This window comes from Macrotis lagotis, chromosome 2 (assembly GCF_037893015.1).
Source record: "Macrotis lagotis isolate mMagLag1 chromosome 2, bilby.v1.9.chrom.fasta, whole genome shotgun sequence".
NCBI lineage: Eukaryota > Metazoa > Chordata > Mammalia > Peramelemorphia > Peramelidae > Macrotis > Macrotis lagotis.
In genome coordinates, this window is record NC_133659.1 from 42,328,771 (window position 1) to 42,352,309 (window position 23,539).

The 23,539-nt window shown below is 35.3% G+C and overlaps 1 protein-coding gene and 1 long non-coding RNA gene across 3 annotated transcripts in view; both read right to left on the bottom strand.

Moving 5' to 3' along the window:
* HS2ST1 (heparan sulfate 2-O-sulfotransferase 1) overlaps nt 1-23,539 on the bottom strand; it is a 219,507-nt gene that overhangs the window by 137,333 nt on the left and 58,635 nt on the right. The window lies entirely within an intron of this gene.
* The window catches only part of LOC141512652 (uncharacterized), a 29,979-nt gene continuing 28,503 nt past the window's right edge, over nt 22,064-23,539 (bottom strand). The window contains exon 2 of the long non-coding RNA XR_012475559.1: nt 22,064-23,420. This is a non-coding gene — a long non-coding RNA (uncharacterized LOC141512652). The remainder of the gene's footprint in view (nt 23,421-23,539) is intronic.

A 23,539-nucleotide genomic window follows, 5' to 3' on the forward strand; every position in this document is an offset into this window, starting at 1 on the left:
GCAAACACACTGAAGGGGGTGGTTTTCAGAAACAAAAGACTGGGGAATATGGATAAAAGGGGTGGAAGGGGGAAAATACAAACAGAGGGAAGATAGCACAGAGGGAAATAAAGAATTAGTAATCATAACCTTGAATGTGAATGGGATGAACTCTCCCTTAAACATAAGCAAATAGCAGAGTGGATTAAAAACCAGAATCCTACAATATGCTGCTTACAAGAAACTCATTTGAAGCAGAGAGATACATATAGAATAAAGGTAAAAGGTTGGAGCAAAATATATTTTGCTTCAGCTGAAGTAAAAAAAGCAGGGGTAACAATCCTTATCTCAGACAAAGCAGCAGCAAAAATAGATAGTGTTAAAAGAGATAAGGAAGGAAACTTTATCCTCCTAAAGGTACCATAGACAATAAAGTCTTTTCAATATTGAATATATATGCACCCAGTGGGACAGCACCCAAATTCTTAGAGAAGAAGCTGAAAGAATTACAGGAAGACATAGACAGCAAAACTCTACTAATGGGAGACCTCAACCTCCCGCTATCAGATCTAGATAAATCGAATCATAAAACAAACAAGAAAGAAATTAAAGAAGTAAATAGATTGTTAGAAAAATTAGATATGGTAGACTTATGGAGGAAACTGAATGGGGATAGAAAGGAATATACCTTTTTCTCTGCAGTACATGGAACTTATACAAAAATTGACCATGTACTAGGACATAAAAACCTAATGATCAACTACAGAAAGGCAGAAATAGCGAATACATCTTTCTCAGATCACAATGCAATAAAAGTCATATGCAATACTGGGCCAAGGAGATATAGACCCAGAACAAATTGGAAACTGAATAACCTCATTTTAAAAAATGAGTGGACCAAAAAACAAATTATAGAAAGAATTAACCATTTTATCCTAGATAATGATAATAATGAAACAACAAATCAAAACCTATGGGATTCATTCAAAGCAACTCTCAGGGGATATATTATAGCTCTAAATGCTTATATGAATAAATTGGAGAAAGAGGAAATCAATGAACTAAACATGCAACTAAAAAAACTAGAGAAAGAACATATCAAAAATCCCCAATTAAGTACCAAATTAGAAATTCTAAAAATTAAAGGAGAAATTAATAAAATTGAAAGCAAAAAAACTATTGAATTAATAAATAAAACCAAAAGATGGTATTATGAAAAAACCAATAAAATTGATAAACCTCTGGTCAATTTGATTAAAAAAACGAAAGAAGAAAACCAAATTGCTAGTATCATAAATGAAAAAGGTGAACTCACCACCAATGAGGAGGAAATTAAAGTAATAATTTGAAATTATTTTGCCCAACTCTATGCCAATAAATTTCATAATCTAAGTGAAATGGATGAATATTTACAAAAATATAAGTTGCCCAGGTTAAATGAAAAAGAGATAAAATACCTAAACAACCCTATCTCAGAAAAAGAAATTCAACAAGCCATTACTGAACTCCCTAAAAAAAAAATCTCCAGAGCCTGATGAATTCACAAGTGAATTCTACCAAACATTTAAGGAAAAATTGGTTCCAATCCTATATAAACTCTTTGGAAAAATAGGGAAAGATGGAACTCTGCCTAACTCTTTCTATGAAACCAATATGGTACTGTTACCTAAACCAGGAAGAGTTAAAACAGAAAAAGAAAATTATAAACCTATCTCCCTGATGAATATAGATACAAAAATCCTAAATAAAATCTTAGCAAAACGACTACAACAAGTCATCACTAGGATAATACATTATGATCAAGTAGGATTTATTCCAGGAATGCAGCGTTGGGTCAATATTAGGAAAACTGTTAGTATACTCAATTATATCAACAACAAACCTATCAGAAATCATATGATCATATGAATAGATGCTGAAAAAGCTTTTGACAAAATATAGCATCCATTCCTATTAAAAACACTAGAGTGTAGGAATAAATGGACTGTTCCTTAAAATAATTAGCAGTATCTAACTGAAACCATCAACAAGCATTATATTCAATGGGGAGAGGCTAGAGGCATTCCCAATAAGATCAGGGGTGAAACAAGGGTGACCATTATCACCACTACTATTCAATATTGTATTAGAAATGTAAGCAGCAGCAACTAGAGAAGAAAAAAAAAATTAAAGAAATTAGAATTGGGAAGGAGGGGTGGCTGGGTGGCATAGTGAATAAAGCACCGGCCTTGGAGTCAGGAGTACCTGGGTTCAAATCCGGCTCAGACACTTAATAATTACCCAGCTGTGTGGCCTTGGGCAAGCCACTTAACCCCATTTGCCTTGCAAAAACCTAAAAAAAAAAAAAAGAATTGGGAAGGAAGAGACAAAACTCACTCTTTGCAGATGACATGATGGTCCAACTAGAGAATCCCAAGAAATCATCTAAAAAACTACTGGAAACAATTAGCAATTTTAACAAAGTTTCAGGTTATCAAATAAACCCTCATAAATCCTCAACTTTTCTATATATGTCTAGCAAAAAGCAGCAGGAAGAGCTAGAAAGAGAAATCCCATTCAAAGTAAACTCAGACAATATAAAATATTTGGGAGTCTATTTGCCAAGACAGACTCAGAATCTTTTTGAAAACAATTATAAAACACTTCTCACACAAATTAAATTAGATTTAAATAACTGGGCAAATACCAACTGCTCATGGATAGGTAGAGCTAATATAATAAAAATGACAAGTGTACCAAAACTAAACTATCTGTTTAGTGCCCTACCAATCAAAATTCCAAAAAATTACTTTAACGAGTTGGAAAAAATTGTAAGTAAATTCATATGGAGAAATAAAAAGTCAAGAATTCCCAGGAGCTTAATGAAAAAAAGTACAAAAGAAGGTGGCTTAGCCCTACCCGATCTAAAATTATATTATAAAGCTTCAGTCATCAAAACTGTTTGGTATTGGCTAAGAAATAGTGGTGGACCAGTGGAATAGACTAGCTGTAAAAGCAGGAGATGATTATAGTAATCTGCTGTTTGATAAACCCAAAGAGTCTGGCCATTGGGATAAAAACTCCCTCTTTGATAAAAATTGCTGGGGAAATCAGAAGTTAGTATGGAAGAAACTTAGATTAGACCAACACCTCACACCCTTTACCAAGATAAGATCCAAATGGCTACAGGACATAGACATAAAAAACAATACTATAAGCAAATTAGAAGATCAAGAACTAGTCTACCTGTCAGATCTATGGAAAGGGGAACAGTTTATGACTAAGGAAGAGTTGGAGAACAGCACCAAAAACCAATTAGATGATTTCAATTACATCAAATTAAAAAGTTTTTGCACAGATAAACCCAATGTAACCAAGATCAAAAGAAATGTAGTAAATTGGGAAACAATCTTTACAACTAATGATTCTGACAAAGGACTCATTTCTAAAATATACAGAGAACTGAGTCACATTTTTAAAAACAAAAAGGCATTCCCCAATTGACAAATGGTCAAAGGATATGCAAAGGCAATTTACAGATGAGGAGATCAAAGTAATCTATAGCCATATGAAAAAATGCTCTTAGAGAAATGCAAATTAAAGCTTCTCTGAGGTACCACCTCACACCTCTCAGATTGGCCAGTATGACCAGGAAGGATAATGATCATTGTTGGAAGGGATGTGGGAAATCGGGGACACTATTACACTGTTGGTGGCGCTGTGAACTTATCCAACCCTTCTGGAGAGCTATTTGGAACTATGCCCAAAGGGCAACAAAAATGTGCATACCCTTTGACCCAGCAATACCACTACTGGGCCTATACCCTGAAGAGATGAAGAAAAAGGGTAAAAACATTACTTGTACAAAAATATTTATAGCAGCCCTGTTTGTGGTGGCAAAGAATTGGAAATCCAGTAAATGTCCTTCAATTGGGGAATGGCTTAGCAAACTGTGGTATATGTATGTCATGGAACACTATTGTTCTATTAGAAACCAGGAGGGATGAGATTTCAGGGAAACCTGGAGGGATTTGCATGAACTGAGGCTGAGTGAGATGAGCAGAACCAGAAAAACACTGTACACCCTAACAGCAACATGGGAATGATGTTAAACCTCGAAGGACTTGCTCATTCCATCAGTGCAACAATCGGGAACAATTTTGGGCTGTCTGCAAAGGAGAGTGCCATCTGTATCCAGATAAGGAGCTGTGGAGTTTGAACAAAGTGCAAGGACTATTCCCTTTAATTTAGAAAAAAAAAACCAGATAGCTTATTATCTGATCTTGTTACCTCTTAGACTTCTCTTCTCTTTAAGGATATGATTTCTCTCTCATCACACCCAATTTGGATCAAGGTACAACATGGAAACAAAGTAAAGACTGACATAGTACTTTCTGTGGAGGGGCGGGGAGAGGGAAGCAAGATTGGGGGAAAAATGTAAAACTCAAATAATATCTTTAATAAAAATAAATTTAAATTAAAAAAAAACATTTGGAATGCCAGCCTAGCCAAGCAGCAAAGCACTCTAACAGAGAGAGATGGGCGGTAGCAGGTGCCAAGAAGGTTAGAGCCTGAGGAAGTCAGCCCAGGATCAGGAAGCCAAGAGTCTGGGGAAGGATAATATGCATCTACCTCCAAACTTGTTTCTCTCCAGCAAGTAATAATTATGCAAAAAAGGGCCCACCTTCTTCACCACCATCACCACTAACTGCCACCAACAGGCAAATAAGTTCAAGCGTCCTAGAAGTGGCAGCAGTAGCCTAGACTTCTGGTCCAGCTCACAGCCCGTCTTAGTCATAACTTTGAGATAATGATGCATAATTCATAAGTTATTGTATGGTTACAAAGGCATGTTAATAAGAAGACATAAAACAGATGGAATTTTTTCCCTCAAAATATTCTATTACTAGGCAACTAACTATATAAGTTATCTCAGAAGAGGGATGAACCTTTCAAATCAGAGAGTAAAACCAATCAGTATAACAGTTATTTAAAGTTGTTATATTTTTAAGAGTTTCAAAGATCAAAGCTTATTTTCATAACCTGAATTAAACAAAAAGTTTGGGGGTTTATTTTAGGATTTTTGCCTTTCGTGCCAGTGACGGGCCAAATTCACAAAAATTAAACTTGTTCCTCCTATAGATTTTTGCTTCTTTTAAACACAGATGGTCAAGTAATCCTGGAAATTGGCCCAAAAAAGAAATTGGTTAAAAAGTTTGCAACAAGGGGCGGCTAGGTGGCGTAGTGGATAAAACACCTAGTGGATAAAACACCAGCCTTGGAGTCAGGAGTACCTGGGTTCAAATCCGGTCTCAGACACTTAATAATTACCTAGCTGTGTGGCCTTGGGCAAGCCACTTAACCCCATTTGCCTTGCAAAAAAAAAAAAAAAACCTAAAAAGTTTGCAACAGTTAAATAAAAATCTTCTGTAAATTAGGATAATAACATGAAGTAAAGCTTTACAAATGAACCCACAGTTAAGTTTCATTCATGTGATCCAAATCCAAAGAATCTTAAATGTATGATATGCTCTAGAATTTATTAACTTGGTTATTAATCCTAATATACAAGTAAAAGCAAATTGGACTCCAAAGCAATTCCTTTCTTTAACTTGAGTTCCCAAAGAAGCAAAGTGAAATTCTCACAATAGTTCATATAGTCTATCACTATCTTGGTTAATAATTGCTTACTTATTACACCTTTGAAAAAGACCAGGGGCGGCTAGGTGGCACAGTGGATAGAGTACTGGCCCTAGAGTCAGGAGTACCTGAGTTCAAATCCAACCTCAGACACTTAATAATTACCTAGCTGTGTGGCCTTGGGCAAGCCACTTGACCCCATTGCCTTGCAAAAAAATCTGAAAAAAAAAGAAAAAGACCAAAGAATAACCTTTAGGAAAGGCATAACAGCAAGTTTGGTAAAAATTTGTCTAAAATTAAAAAGTTTTATTTTTTCATAATACTGACTCTAGATAGAATGAAATTCTTATTTAAATCACCCACAATTAGTACATCACATAGTTAATACACATTTATTTATGATCCAGGCCCAGTGCTGAATACTGGAAAGACAAGAAGAAAAAGACAGATCTGCCCTTAAGAAGTTTACAATCTGATGGTAGAATAAAATAAAGGAGGCTGAAAAGGGATGTGGGTGTATGATATTGTGGAAATAGTAACCAAGCAGAGCAGTTGCCAATAAATGAAGTTAGCTGGAAAAGACTGAGTCCTCTATAAAGCATTCACAGTTCCAAGATGATGAGATTTCAGGTGATGGGCTTACTCCAGGGGAGGTCTGATACTCATGGAATCCAACTCAAACTGAGCAGCTGATAGTTAATATATAACCATATAAAAAAGGAAAAACTAGCTATATCAAAGAGCAATAACCAATTGCTACTTAATAGTTATTCCATTTCCCTTACAAAATATTTTTTAACAAAAGTCACTGGAAAAGAGTTCAAAATCTGATAAAATTTATGGGCTGGTGCTAATCTACCAGCAATATGAAATATGGTTTGGAGGTGAAGAGTGAAGAAGGGTAGAGGTGAACACAATCGCTCAGAAACTAGTCCCATAGGCTGGGTAGATGCTAACTACAAATTTATAAAAGAAGAGGAAAATTAAATAAGAAAATGGAGAGAAGTGGACTATATAACAGCTATTCACAAGGTAGAATCATTTGGACATTTGAACACATACTGCTTATTCTTAAATTGTTCATGTTTGAGTTAAATCCATTCTCTGGGGACCAGAAGCCTCTGATTAGAATTGTCTACTGTTCAATTGTTCAATTGTTTTTCAGTCATAACCTTTTGTTCATGACCCCATTGTTTTTTGGCAAACAGACTGAAGTGGATTGCCATTTCCTTCTCCAGCTCACTTTACAGATGAGGAAACTGAGGCAAACAGTGTTAAGTGACTTGCCTAGGGTCATAGAGCTGAGGCCACATTTGAACTGTAATCTTCCTGATTCCATCCACTGTACCACCTAGCTGCCCAGAAGTACCCACTATTCACCACTGACTCACTCTAGAGAGGATGCAATATCATCCTCTATTATCAAAGATCTTGCAGGATGGAGGGACTCCAATTAACTAGGATTTCTTTAATCTTATGACTAACAAATTCACATCTTCTCCCCTCAATGCTTTCATTTAGAGTTGGCTTCCCAAAGGGATAAACTCCTTTCTCTGCTACCTCAACACACTTTTTGTCTCTAGTCAGTTCAATCCCACCCTTCTTTTGTACCTTTCCTTCTAGTCTTTTCCCCTTCTATTGTACTTGGCCAAAACTGTTCTGTCCCTAATGTAACATTAACAAATTTCCATTCATTCTAGATCTCTTTCACAATTTCCATCTTCTTGCTCTCATGGAAACCTGGCTTCTCCAGAAGATACATTATCCCTCGGCATCCTCTCTCCCTAAAGCAGGTTAGTCCTTCTCCAGTGTCCTTGGAAACTGTGTGTGAAGAGATGGCATATTCTATTGCCACCTCAAAAGCATTCATCCTCTCCCTCAGTAAATTCAACTCCTATTACCCTTCCACCATCACTTGGGAACCACCTCCTTGAAGGTTCCCTCCAAGACAGACAGTGTTCTGTAGTAAACAGTGACAGCAACTAAATAGCAGTTATGTAAACGTGGTCAAATCACTTCATTTCTCTATAAAATGGATGCAGTGATCCTGGCACCACTTTCTCAACAGAGCTGCTGTGAAGGCATTCTGGCAACCTTAAAATATAACGGGGGTATGACGCTCCCCACAGCCTTGCTATCCTTTCCATTCAATTGTTTTTTTAAAAATTTGTGCACAAGAGTTAGTACCAATTTGTGTGAAAGCCCTGAGAAATGAACATGAAGGTGGTCCAGTGGAAGAAACATTGAATTTGGTGATAGAGAACTTAGACTTTGACACTGTTTGATATAAGCCACACTTCCCCTCTGAAAAATAAGGAAATGGTCTAGATACCTTACAATTCTAAATCAATTTATCAAAGGTAATCATTTATATACAAGATATCTGACATGCCATTAGCTAGTCTTCCATATGCATAGATGACCAAAGAAACATAATTCTGTACTGGTATTACCAAAATGGATATTATTTCAAGATCTGAAATTATAAACATAGTATGGGCATGGCTTCTATCAAACCAAAATGACCCTTCAAAGGTCACAAATTAATCAGGCCACACTCAGATACCAAGATATCTCAAGGTGTATGATAATATTCAAAAGCAAGTCAAATTGAGGGTGGGTGGCAAACAGTCATTTTCCCAACAAAAGACTTCCCATACAGAAGGGTTTAACTTCCAAAAGCCTACAAAATGAACCAAGAAAATTCCCTCTTGTAACTTCATATTGTCATGTGACAGAAACAATTAGCACCAGAGACCAGGTTTTACATTCAAGTTACAAATAATTATGCCTAACAGGGATTGGATTATAATAATAATAATAATAATAATAATAATAATAATAATAATAATAGTAATAATAAAAGAGAGATGCTATATAAAAAAACTACAAAATTAATCATTTTAGTTGACCTCAAAATTGCTTAGCAGCACTAGATTACATTCTTATACCTTTTGAGGATAAAGTGGAAGAAAAAAAAGATTTGAGATGATGAAGAAAGGAATGTGTGTGTATATATATAAAGTTTATATTAATATATATATACGTATATATTCTAAATAAATTAACATCTTTGTAGAGGAAAAATCCTAAAATGACACATAAAGATAGAAAATAGAACCAAGAAGCTAAATTAGCTAAAGAGAGGTCCTTGTCTTAAAGCAGTTTTGAAATGCCAGTTGTTGAGCAACAAATGACAAAAATAATCCTATATTAGAACTTTTGTTAACATTATCTTTCCAGGTTTTAATTGAGGAAAATTTATTTTAATTAGAGCTATCCAGGCCAAATGGTTTCAGAAAGCTTTCATCTTGCCTATCAAATTTAGACACTGTTAGGAACATTCATCGTTAGCCTAATGAAGGCTTTCCAACAAGCAGTTCATCCTCCAAACTCATGGGAATAAGCAGCCAGATAGATCACTTCAATGGCAAAGATAAAAAGACGAGATAGCAAGTCTCTTTGCCATGGTAACAACTTTTAAATTCTGAACAGATCACTTTCTCCTATTTAAATATCAATGCCAGTCTAAGGCAGCTGTTACAATGACTGACATGTTCTCAATCTCCAACTATTACCAGGAGGATTTCCAACCCAGAATGTGTGGCAGTATCAGCTACTGAACAGAAACCTGAGCTTCAAAGGTACTGCCCTAAAATGGATTTTGACTTCAGCTAGTGAGCAGAGAAACCTGAGCTTCAAAGGTAATTTATGCTTTCAGACTTCCTTCAGCTTAAAAAAAAAGCCCTTGCAATGTTAAAACTCCAGTTTTAATTATTATGGGTTTAATAAATTGTATACTGTCATCACTGAAAGATTTCTAGGAAAAATAAAAATGTTAGCAGGTTTACGATGATTATTATGACTTTAAAAGCTTAGTTTTACAAAACCAATGGCACAAAAGACAAAATAACAAGGAGGATCGAAGCAAAAAGAACAAAAATGAGAAAAGACACTGCCCCTTCTCTTTGCAGAGGTGGAGGACTATGGTTTTGAAGGAGCAATAAACATACCATCAGGTTCAAGTGACATGTTGTTTAATTTCTGATGAACTATTTTTACCTCCTATTTTTTACTCTTTGACATAAGGGATGACTGGGCAATTCCAAAAACAAAAATGAAGTTAAAAATAGAAAATAATTTTTAAAAACTTTTTATTTCTTCCTAGATATTTGGTCATGCTGTGGAGATAAGATGCCACAACAAATGAAAATGGTCTCTTCATGTAACCTTAAAATAGTTTTGGCTTCATCCATTCCTTCAGGACTAAGCTCAAGTTACTTTTTGTAAGAGGTCTTATTCCCTTATCCTTTTCCCATTCCCTCACATGCTCCACAGTGGGGAAGGAATATATAAATTCAGAATTTTATCAAAAAAAAAAAGAAATTGAACTTTATATGGCACTCTAAACTCAATCCATACATACCACAATAATCACACCCAACCTTCCAACAGTTACAAAAACTGGAAAATATAGAATGTGATTACGATTATCAGATAATTCAGAAGGTTGGAGCAAATTTTGCCAGTTTAGTCAAAAGTTTTCTAAGCTATCCATAGCCCAATCTACCTGTTCATGACCCCAACTACCTGTAGCTCTGTCTGAACCCTTAATATGTAAAAGAGGCTGCCCCTTCCAACCAGGATTTAGTCAGATTTAGGCTCAATATTCATCTCCTTTATTTTTCTACTCAATGGACTTCATATTTCTTAAATTATCATCAGGACTCTACTGGGCCTAAAAAGAGTTACATCCTTATATCTGCCATCATCTCTACAAGATGGAGGAAAGGTTAGATTAAGACTTAGGGAAGCATCAACATGAGTTTGATTTTCAAAATTTTGGCATTAAGTCAGTGTGACCCTTCTCTCCCATTAGGAAGAGAGGGTTTCCGTTCTCCATTCTATCCAACCTAATGGCCTTTATCTATCATTAAGCTGGACTTGGTTTTTATAAGAGGGAACAAATCTTAGAGAGGCTGGGTGAGAAGTGCTTTCTGCTCCCAGTGGGAAGTGACAGGGTGTTAATCATTAAAATTGGTAAGCTTGAAAGGTGTAAAATTCAGGAAGTGGGAATTCTGTGGATCAGAGTTTTGACTACAGAATGGTTTTGCTTCTTTCACTGACCTTTGTGTCTGCTTTAACTGTATCACAGAAGTTTGAAATGTCATATCTTTGTAATTTTCTTTGATGAAATTTTTATTGTCACTATGATTTGTTCTTTGATCTACAAATTCTTTAAAAATAATTTAGGATAATATTACTTAGCACCTACTTAATTTTTAATTCTTGTATCTAAGACCTTAATGAAATATAATTTTTATTGCAATGAGGTCAATCAAATATCTTTAAAATTTCTGCTTTTCTTCATGTACTTATGAATAGATTATTATGTTGCAGAAAAAATGGTTAATTTGTGTATGCAATGATAGTATGTGTATAATAGTGTTTATATATATGTGTGTGTATGATTCATATGTAAATAGTTAAGGACTGGAATTTCAGGCATTAGATATAATAGTTCTTCAGTGAATTATGGGAAAAGAAAGGGGAACATCACACACACACGCACACACACACAAATACCACACACACAAATACCACTCACACACATATACATATCTACACTCTTTTTCCCCCCTCATTCCAATGATTTACCAGAGAGATGTTGTATATAAATACCTAAAATTCTATTCAAATCTTTTACCTAATTCTCTTTAATTTTTTGCTTATATTTGTCTAGGTCTGAGATGGGTATGTAGGACCTTGTTACCAGACAATGTGTTCCATATCAAGGTATGAAAACACAGAAGTGATGGATCTTATCTATATGGGGTCAGAACTTTCAACACGAAATCAAAAGCTTTTTGTCACATGGGGTTGGAGGCTGTTATCTGCTTAGTTTCACAGTCTACTCCCTAAGCATTAAAGGTCCCACCATTGTATCTTAGATGACCTGACAGGAGCAGGGAGCTACTCCAATTCATGGCAGCCCCAGAAAGAGGATAATCAGATAATCCAAAATCACTCTGCATAGAAATTACATGGTTGTACAAAATGTTGATTTGTTGCACACAGTACTTTCCTACTTAGTATGACAGATTTGTTGCAGCCTGTCTACAAACAATTCCTAGTCTGTAGAACACCAGGGGACCTCTGGTAAGGGATTTGAGTCCATACAAAGTAGACCAGAGTGGCTTAGGGAGTTGGAGACTTAAGTAAAGGCATATCTAGTAAAGCTGTCATCATTGCTTCTGCCATCATATCACTGAATGAAATATGTGGTAGGAACAAGTCATATCAAGAGGAGCAATGTTATCATTTGTGTCAAATGATTTGTTAACAGTATAACATAAGGATATCATCACTATGGAGACTGCATGTATAATAATAATAATAATAATAATAATAATAATAATAATAATAATGAAATTATTTTAAGTGAGGATTACCAAGTAAGGTACACCTCCAAGGAGCATCCTTTCAGCCCCTGCCTAACCATGATCAGGAAGGATACTATCCTAAGGAGAGAAAGATGAAACTTAATATTAGCCCTCCCCACAGAGCATTCACATCCTTTTAGAGAGAAACAACAGGAACACAGGTGCATACACATAGTATAGGCTTTGAGGAGGATGTAGCACTTGATCAGGGGGCCTTGAAGGAAGCCTAGAAATCTGTGAAGAAAAAAAGCGATAGAGGAAATAAAACATCAAACAGCAAGTAGACCAGTAGACTGCTTTGGCTAGAACAGAGTACATGTGAAGGGCAGAACAATGTGAAAAGTAAGCCTGGCTTCAAATTAACAACCAAATAAAGTATTTTCTCCTGCAGATAATTAGAAGCCACTGTACATGCTTGAGCAGGGGAATGATATGTGCTATGCTTAAGAACATAGATCTGGCAACTCAGTGTAGGATGGATTAGAGAAAAGAGACAAAAAGCAGAGAGACCAAGGTGATGGGAGAGACGACAATGTTTGTCCTTTGCTCGCAATGATGACCATGACATCAGGAAGGGAGGCTGTGAGAAGTCACCAGCCTCAGTTTCTCTTACAGAGCCATCTAGGTTCAGTGGCCAGATATGAATCAGGATGACTGAAGATGCCCCTGGATGTGAAGTGGTCAGGGTTAAGTGACTTGCCCAAGACAGAGCTCCTAAGAGTCAGAAGTAAATAGATGAAAGGTGAGTAAGTAAAATCCCTGAAGCAAATCCTGGACCAACTAAGAGGATGGCCAGCATCCTTGATCATCCAAAGAAGAAAGGACAAATAAAAGACAAACTACTATTTGCCTGGTCTGACATTTTTATATAGCTTTTCCCCACTAGCACTTGTACAAATTCCTTTAGACAAATTCTGCCTTAATACAAGGCAGTCCCATTTAACTTCTAGTTCCCTGAATTAATGGAGGGACAACTTCCATGAATAATATATATTCTACAGGTCTCTGACACTTAACCCAAACCCTTGTTCATTATATAATGGGAAATTTTAACTCAGAAGGTCAATGTCAAAGAGTATTCTCTAGGGGGCTTTCAAGCAGTTATATTCCAGGTCCAAAAGCACTATTCAGAGAAGTGAAATGGGAAAAGACTCCAGAAAACAACTAAATAGTGGGTGTGTCCACCACTCAGAAGCAGACTTCCTCCAGACAGCAAAGGTTCCCCAAAGGAAATGGATAATCAGATAATCCAAAATCAATCTGCATACAAATTATATAGTTGTACAAGATGTGGATTTGCTGCCCCAAGTACTTTCCTACTTGTCCTTTGATATTTAATTTAGCAAATGTGAAAATCCATATTTGAACAGAAATAGCATGACACATGAGATTAAAAAATAGAAAAAGGAATGATAATTTTCACATAATTTTGAATATTTTAAAATTTAAAAAAAGATAAATCCAAGTTCATAATAATTTTCCAAAGTAAAATACTGGCTTTTAACTTTCCTGTCAGTCAACAAGTATTTATATCTACAATCCTGATTAGTAGGAACAATTAATCCCCTTGAAGTGGTCTCTTATTTAGATTTGCTGCATTCAAAGTTATAATTATAAAATCTAGAGTGATTGGTTCTGGCTTGATGGAAATATGCAGGACAAATTGGAATAACTGTAACCACTTTACAGGACACATTATTCCCACTTTAAAAAATTTGTTACTCACACTAATCGAAGCTTGACTGTAGAATGCCAACATTGTTTGAGAGACTAAGTGGATGGAAAAGGTCTTATACACTTTGGAGGACTTTATAATTGGGTTGATCAGACAAGATATGTAACAATTCAAGTGCATTTCATTTAATTCATAGTACCTTTATTTAAAGTCTACTCTGTCCAAACCAAAGTCAAGAATAAAAAAAGGGTCCATCTTTGAGATGGCAGCTAAAATAAAGTTAAGAAGGCATGAATCCCAAACTGAGGAACAAAAGTTTATACAAATACACAAAAGTAGAAGATGGAGTAGATGAAATGTGGAATTCATTATGGAACCAGTATAAAATAAGACTGAAAAGTGCTTCCCTTCTCTGATGATGAAAGGCCATAAATGTCAGGCTAAAAAGTTTATATTTTAAATTAGAACACATAAGAACCAGTAGAAGTTTGGGGGTAAGGGAGTAAAATGGTCAGACATGAATAAAATGTATTAGAGAGAAGTCAAACTGAAAGTAGGGAGACAAATAAAGAAGGTTACTGCACTCATCCAGATGGAAGATAATGAGGACTTGAAACAGGTGGTGTCTCTGTTAATGAGGAAAGGAGATGCAAGAAAGATATACTGTGGAGGTAGAAATGTTAGGACTCGGGGCAGCTAGGTGGTGTAGTGGATAAAGCACCCACCCCGGAGTCAGGAATACCTGGGTTCAAATCCAGTCTCAGACACTTAATAATTACCTAGCTGTGTGGCCTTGGGCAAGCCACTTAACCCCATTTGCCTTGCAAAAACCTTTAAAAAAAAAAAAGAAATGTTAGGACTTCACAACTGATTGGATGTGGGAGGAGAGCCAAGAGTCAAGGATAACTTAGAAACCTTGGTGTTTGGGATTATGACTAAGAAGAACACTGAAAGGTACAGTGGTATCTTCAACAGAAATAGAAATGGGGGAAGAAAGGGTTGGTTTAGAGAAGGAGATAATGAATTGTTTATTAGTTAGTGGGTATAAGATGCCTAAGGGGTTACTTACAAGGCAGAAAACAAATGCAAATAATGACTACATAAAACTAAACTATAACACTGACTATATAATGACTACATAACTAGAACTCAGAAAAGAAATCTCTTTCAGAAAGAGGGCTAAATAGAAGGATTTAGGGATGAATTGAGAAAGTGACCCTGAATATACAGTTAAAAGGCCATTGATTGATATGAAGAGAGCAGAAATAAGGAAATCTAAGAGGGATGTGTGGATAGCACTGGTGAATGAAGAATCTGTAATAGCCACTGAAGGAAATGAATCCATTAAGAAAAACTAAATATATTAACACACAGCACTGAAGATCCAGTTTATTTTAAATATCTCAAATGTGTAGTAGACCTAATGTAAGGCATCTAAGAATGTACAGTAGCTCAAGAATATAGAGAAGGAAGGTCCTAGTGACAATTCTGGGGCTGAGGATTGTTAGGATATAAACAGAGTCAAAGGCAGTGATATGATACAGCTCTGTGGCATAGTAGATAAAGCCCTACAGTCTGGAGGACCTAACTTCATATCCAGCCTTAGATACTTAATACTTTTATGTGACTTTGGGCAAGTCACTTAATCCCTTGCCTTGCAAAAAACAACAACAAAAAAAGCATTGGAAAATACTGTATAACTGAATTAGCTATTTATAGGGTGGAGACTATTAAAGGATAGTCAAAGAAGGGGAGACAGCCCAGGAGAACAAGAAGAGATGGATATAATTGAGATGGGGGTAAGCAAAATGCAAAATAGATTTAGGAAAAAATGAAATAAACTTTTTAAAAGTACAGAAAAGGGAAATGATTAGATTTCAAGACCATGGGCAATGTGGGTGAGATCTATGATCATTCTTCTGGGTAGATGAGACAATGAAGATGTTGCTCATGGGAACTGTGGGGTGGTGAGAAGATATCAATGTTCATACTAATGTACTCAGGTATAGAAGGAGGGTTGGGGAAGAAAAGGGAGAAATACAGGAAAAGATAGTACTGAATTCCTTGAGAAAAAAGAGGGAATGATATGGAAACTGGTATATTTCAGTGATATTTTTACTGATGCCACTTTTTCATTTAAGGCTAAACTAAAACTTTTAACAGAAGACATCGAGATATGCCTGAATGCCAGGAAAATCATCCATCTGAAAACAAGTCTAGGGGGATATCTGGAAGTCTTGTGCCCATTGAAGGAATAATGAGCTTTCAGAATATGTCAATGTACTCAGAAAAAACTGTTTTACAATTGTGAAAATTCTCCAATGGGATAGACAACTCTATACCACGTATCACCAAAGATAAAGTTATTTAAACAAGAGATGGTGGTAAAAGCATAAACTCCAGTGAAAACATAGGGGCTAAACTTGGAAAAATAATTATTTGTCAAAAGATGCTTACTATCCAGAATGATGATTTATAATGCTTTCTTGAAGAATTAAAAATGTGCCCCAAATATTAATTCTAAATGGTGTAAAACAATTGTTTGCAGGAAAGATATATTTACATATATATATGTATATATATAGTCTTTTTTAAAAGATGTGAAAAGTCATAAAGTTTACGTTGTATGTCAATAAACTTAATTATTGCACTTTACCCCAATTAATTTACACACAACTATATTTCAGGAGAAAATATAAATATGCTAGTTAAAACTGATTTTGTTCATTATGGGGGGGTATGGACATGAGTTTCAATGATCATTGTGCTACATTTCTTCCTTAACCAACCTTTAAAAGGAGAACAATGAATTGCAATTACAAAATTGCAACAAAGATAGGACCAATCAGATCAGTGGTTTGGGATCAATATTAGAAGAAACAAAATTCTTTAATACTAAACTTATTTCTACTGACATAAAAACTTAACTTGATAACTTGTGGTTTCCTTTCCAAATTATACAATCTTGCTATCTCTCAATTATATACCAAAATAACATAAAAGAACAACATACAAAAATGAATTTTTTTGAAAAAATTTAGTGTGATTTAAACTGCTCTAAAGACAAAAAACTCAGAAAGTCAAACTATACTCATCTTGAAAGAGTGTAAAAAAAAAATAACCTGGATGTTACATAGCAAAAAATCTCTAAGACCATGGGACCTTCGTACATATTTTACAATTAGTAGTATCAGTCCCTAGTATTGTGTTAGGGTTTCAACATGTTCAAATTGATAATGTTTCTTGTTCTGAATCTCTATATATCACTTATATAACTGAGGCAACATTCATTAATGATAGCAAGAGAGATAGGCCTTGGGTTCATATCATATAAAGAATGCAGTAGAAAGAAGACTAGATTTTGAATGAAGAAGACTCAGGCCCCAATCCTATCTTAGATGGACAAATCAGCCTCTCAGGACCTTAGTTCATGTAAAATCTAGATCAATATGAGATCACCTCTAAGTCTAGGTTTCTGATACTTCTCCAAAGATTCAATCAGAGAGACAACCCATGCAGTATCTGAAATATTCTCATAAACAGAGTTAGTGTTCTGCCTCACACCAGGAATAATGAGTGGAAGATGCAAAGGGGAAGATTTTGGTTAGACTTAAGAAACATTTTTCTAGCTTGACCTCTTCAGAACTGGAAAGGGCTGTCACCAAAAGTGACATCACCCTCACTAGAGGGTTTCCAGAAAAGACTGGATGGCATTTCATCTAGGATGTTGCAAAGAAAATTTTGTTCCACTCTGAGTTGACAAGACAGTCTCTGTGGTTTCTTTGAACTCTGTAATTCTGTAATTAGCCAATTTTAAATCTACAATCTCTATAATTTCATTCATGTGGGTGCTCACTCCCAAAACACAACCTAATCCAGTCTCTCAGTAACTTAGGATACCGTCTTCCCTTTCCACTCCATCACACTGTAGACAGATGTCATTCTTGCTACAGGCCCCAACTCACATTTATAAAGCACTTGCCAGTTTACAAAGACCTTTCTGAACAACGAGTCTAGAGGGTGGGTGGTCCCAAACTCATTGATTATGCAAGTCTGCTATAGTATAGTACTAATGTATCCCTTAAAAGACAGTTTTTCTAAGAGGATATACTTATTCTTCTGGTTAGGAGCAAGCTTTGATTTTTCACTATCCTTCTCCCTATCTTTATTTTTTTCTTTCTATTCAGGTTTTGCTGGTTAAACATAATCCAAAAGAAATTTCCCTACTTGGTCTTTGGGAGCTGCTAAAAATCTGGAGCAACCTAATAATGAATTTAGGTTGGCTCCATACTCAGACAAGGGAAAGGCTGTCACTTAGCTCAAATTTGCTAACTGACTGACCTGGCTCCACTGATATAACTGAAGAATCCACAGTCCTCTCTTGGCTACAATTGCTAGTAAAGCATGCTACTCAATCTCAGGGTTGGGTTCAAGTCCTAGATTGAGGGGCAGCATATATAGAAGGGGAGAATATTTTCAGGGAGGAGAATTTGGGAATTGGAAGCAGAGGGAATGGTGAGAACTAAGTATGACATCATTCTTTAGGATGCTTGGGGTAGAGTGGACATGTATTCAAGGGTGGTTAAGGAACTGATGAACTGCAAGAACAAGGTGTTCAAGAAGATATGGTTATTGATGCTAAAGTCTTCAAATAGTTGGGGGGAGGAGTGTAGGGAAAGACTGAGAGTTGTTAGTCTTAAATAGGTTAGAAACATAACCTAGGTTAGTACAACAGATGGATAATGAGCTGGATCCAGAAATGAAAGGGAGGAAGAAATCAAGCTATCCCCCTTTCTGAGAAACATTATGGTACATTTGATAATTCAAAATTGTTTGTTGTAACCAAAAACAAAACAAAAAAGAATATATCTGACACCAACATTCTTTAAGATGACACAACTTAGGTAGTAATCACCAAACACTGAAATACTTCAAAAATCATACTTGTAAACAAACCAAAGGGAATTTGTAAAGACAAAAGGAAACCTCAGCATGTTACCAACAATGACATGTGTGAGAACTGATGAAAAAAGAAATATTAAAGATAAGTTTGACAATGAGAATTAACCAAAAGTCTAAGTGCTACAATGGTTCTTGGATATTTTAGTATTTGTAACAAAAATATATATATATGCAAATATATATTATATATAGTACATATAAATGCAATTAAATGTATATACACACACACACACACACACACACACACACACACACTAAAGTCTCAATCTTTCAATAAGTTCCTAGAGAATGGTCATGGTCTATTTTTAGAAAGCAAGAACATGAATAAGAGAAATTAAACTATTCACATACACATACTCACATACATATACTGTTTTCTGTAGTCATCAGGGTGCTAAAGGGTCAGCTAAAAGGATTGGTGTTGTTCACAACAATTAGGGTAACTGTCAAGATTTAGAGTTTTCTGCTAAAATAAGTAATGACTAAAGCAGGCCCCTCCTCCTCATGCCCTTCCTCAAGTACACTGACTGTGAACACAGGAAAGATGTAATTGAGGCCTGAACTCCAGTCATGATAATGATCTTTAAAAGGAGTAAATGGAAATGAAACATCAGAGAAGGACAAAAGGGCCTTAAAACTGATTGGATGTGAAGAATGCTAAAGAAGTTGCTAAAGATAAGTGAGAACTTCTACTTTGTTACAGGGATTTTGCATTATAAATGCCAGAGTTGTTGATCTCTTTACATGAAGATCAACAGTTTTGTAGGTGCAGACAGTTCCTGATTCTCATAATTTCACTAACACTCTTTGAGGCTTTCTATATACGTCCCAATGCTCATTTCTAGCCCCCCCTTAGTCCATAAATTTGACAATTCCTGCCAAGGACTAGAACGGCTTTGAAAATCTGAAGGCAAGGGTCCTTAATTTGTAGTGGCACCACCTAGTGACAAAAGAGGGAATAATGGGTATAAAAATCAAATATAATAAAAGAAGATAGCTCACATTTAACCCTAAAGACAAATCTTGACTCCAACCAGATTGTTAAGAGTGCTTTACAGTCATCTTAAGACAAGATTTTTAGGAATGTACTGAATCAGAAAAGCACCAGCATAATTTAAAGAGATCAATAATTTTGCTATATTTCTTAAAGAAACAAGAAATTATAGTAAATAAAATACTTTGGAATTTTTAGGTATTCATCATAGATTATTAAAAATCCTCCAAAAAGCTTACTTTCAAATAATGGAAAGCACAAACAATGTATTGATTGCTTTCTACTCACAAATCACTGATGGAGATAATGGCAATAGAAAGAAAGCAGCTTTGTCTTCAATGAGTTTATGATCTAGACAAGACATGCACAAGCAAATAAATATACAAGTAAAAAAACTAGAAAATAATTTGTTATTATATATTCTTCACTGTCATAATGGAGGATGAAATTAAAACAGAATTCTCAAAGATGTCAGAAAGCACTAGTTCTAGACTTCAGTTTCCAGACTGAAACTCTGAACAAATGAAGTATTAGTCTGTCTACAGTGTAACCTGTAATTCACATATTTTGTTATCACCTTCAAAAAATGATTGATGACTGGATAAGGACCCATCAATAATATGTGACGCTATCAGCATTTACCCCATAACAAACAACTTGATTTAGGAATACTGAACTTTAATTTGTGGTCTAAACTGTAATCTAGGGTATGGAGCATGTAACCTTAATCAAATAAATCAACACTTTTATGAACATGGACATAGAGTAAAATAACTAAGATTGATGAATAGACTAGCTAGCTATATCCATAAGCTTTCAAGTGGTGTAAGAAAAAATAATGATAATCTAGATTTAATAAGCAATACCATACTATATGTCATATGAAGATGAGGATTTCTATGTACACTGTATACACTAATAGTGGCAGATTTGTGATTTATCAGTACTCCTGTGCCTTCTCTCCTTTGGGATCAATGCTATACAGGAGCCAGAAAGCTGGTCCGGGGACAGTTTGTGGGCATGGAACCCAGTTAAAGGTAATTGGCCCACAGAGGAATCAAATCCATAGCTTGGGTCTCAAAAGGCTGGTGTCTTATACTGTTTACACTCTTAAAAATTCAACAACACCCCTTATCTCAAAGAACTTTTTTTAACTGTAGGTTTTGTCTATCAACATTTCCACATAAGAAATTAAAATGATTTAGGATTATCATAAAAATGTATTTGACATTGTATATCTCCTGAAAGGAACTCAGGGATGTCTGAGGGTCCCCAAATCATGCTCTGAGAACCATTTTTAAAAGTTATTATAAAAAAATAGAAAAAAAACCCAAACATTTCACAATGGTAGATTATTTTTGTACAAGATCTCACATAAAATGCTATAGAAGCAAACACAAAATCAAAAAACTTGCAGGATATTTTGTCTATAAAATAAGAGAGTAAGCATAAAGGATGTCAAAGTTCTCTTTCAGTTCTGGCTTGCAAGGATTCCATACTCTCGTGATTCAACAGAAAATCACATTGAACACAAAAAGAGAATCAGTGTATATGGTGGAGAGTTCTGGGAAATCCTTGACTAATTTAAAAACAGCTACTGGAGTACATTTAGCCTTCAAATTATAGAACTGGGGGAGTAAATAGGTAAATATATTATAAAAAAAGAAAGAAGAGAGGAAAGATGAACATGGAAGTAGCTGTTAAGTGAGGAGAGAGATGGGTATTTCTCAATAAAGAAGGGCAAGACTGGATTTTGTTGGTTTCAGAGGCAGCATAGTACACTTTAAAAAACCCTTAACTTGGTTTTTTTTTGGGGGGAGGAGAACTAGCTTTTATTTAAATATTTTTATTATGTAAATTATTTTATTTGTTTTCTAACTATATAACAGTTTCTGGCTATCATTTTTGTAAGGTTTTGAATTTTACAATTTTCCCTCACCCTCCCTTCACTCCCCACCCCAGAAGGCAATCTGATAATCTTTGCATTGTTTCCGTGCTATATGCTGATCAAAATTGAATATGTTGCGAGAAAAAAACATATCCTAGAGGAAGAAATAAAATATTAGAAATAGAAAAATCATGTAGTATAGAATTTTTTTGAAAAATTGAAGGTAATAATCTTTGTTTTTTGTTTAAACCCCACAATTCTTTCTCTGTATACAAATATTATTCTCTGTTGCAGATGCTCTAAAATTGTCCCTGAGTATTGCATTGATGGAATGAGTGGGTCCATTAAAGTTGATCATCACCTCATGTTGCTACTAGGGTATATAATGTTCTTCTGGTTCTGTTGCTCTCACTCACCATCAATTCATACAAGTTTTTAAAGGCTTCTCTGAAATTCTGAAATCCCATCCCGTGTGTGTGTGTGTGTGTGTGTGTGTATGTATGTATATATATATATGTATATATATATATATATATATATATATATATATCAATCACAATTTGTTCAGCCATTCCCCAATTGATGGACATTCTCTCAATTTCCAATTCTTTAACATCACAGAGCTGCTATGAATGTTTTTTTTTTTGGTACAAGTGATGTTTTCACCTTTTTTTATAATCTCTTCAGGATACAGACACAGTAGTGGTTTTCCAGGATCAAAGGGTATGCTCATTTTTATTATCCTTTGGGCATAATTCCAAATTGCTGTCCAGAAAAAAAACTAAAACCTTTAACTTATAATCAAGAAACATAAATTCAAATCCCAGTGATGCCCCTGCTTCCACTGGCTACCATAATCACGGTCAATTTACTAACCTCTTTGAGCATTAGTTTTGCTCCCCATAAAATGGAGGAAATATCATATGTAACACCCCTAACACACAAGGGTATTGTTCAAAGAACTTCAGAATAGGAAGGGACCTCATTGGTCATCCAGCCTAACTTTCACTTAAATGTATTTCAGAAGTGTCTTTTGCCTCTATTTGTATTTAGCACTTAACCGAGTTAACATTTGCTGTTGGTTCAGTCCTTTTTCAGTCATGTCCAACTCTTCCTGATCCCATCTGGAGCTTTCTTGTCAGAGACATTGGAGTGATTTGTCATTTCCTTCTCATTTTATGGATGAAGAACTTTGGCAAATAGAGTGAAATGACTTTTTAACTGAGGCCGCATTTGAACTCAAGATGATGAGCCTCCCAGACTCTAGCTCTGCTGCTCTATCCACTATGCCTCCCAGCTTTCTGATATACAGTAGATTCTTAACAAATGTACTGAATTGAGTTATAGTAGTTATCTAGTCTCTTAAGATGTTTTTACCCCAATATATTTTATTAATAGATTTTATTCTTTCATCATTAGCCATGCCATAACAATTTCTAAAGACTTTAAAAAAGGGGGGAGCAAAATTTATCAATATACTGAAAAAAAAGTATGAAAACAGGCAATTTTCTAAACTCAAGGACTTTCCACTTCAGCAAAGGAGAGGGGTGGAATACTCTTTTCATATCTCTTCTTTGGGAAAATACTAGTTCTTTTAATTTTGCAATTTTTTTGTAGTCGATCTTTCCATTTTTATTCTTAGAGCCGTATATACTGATTCTTGGCTCTGATGTCCCTGAATAAATTCCAGTGGTTTACATGGTTTTCTGTAGTAATCACCTTGGGTGTTTCTTATAGCATGCCAAGTTGGGCCTAGAGGCAGGACGACACATTCTCTGGAGTTCAAATCTGTCTTCAGACATATAATAGCTGTGTGACCCTAGGCAAGTCACTTAACCCTGTTTGACTCAGTTTCTTCATCTGTAAAGTAAGTTGGAAAAGAAAATGACAAACCATTCTAATATTTTTATCAAGAAAAATCTAACTGAAGAGTCAGACATGACAGAAAAATGACTGAACAGGTAACATTATTCATGTAC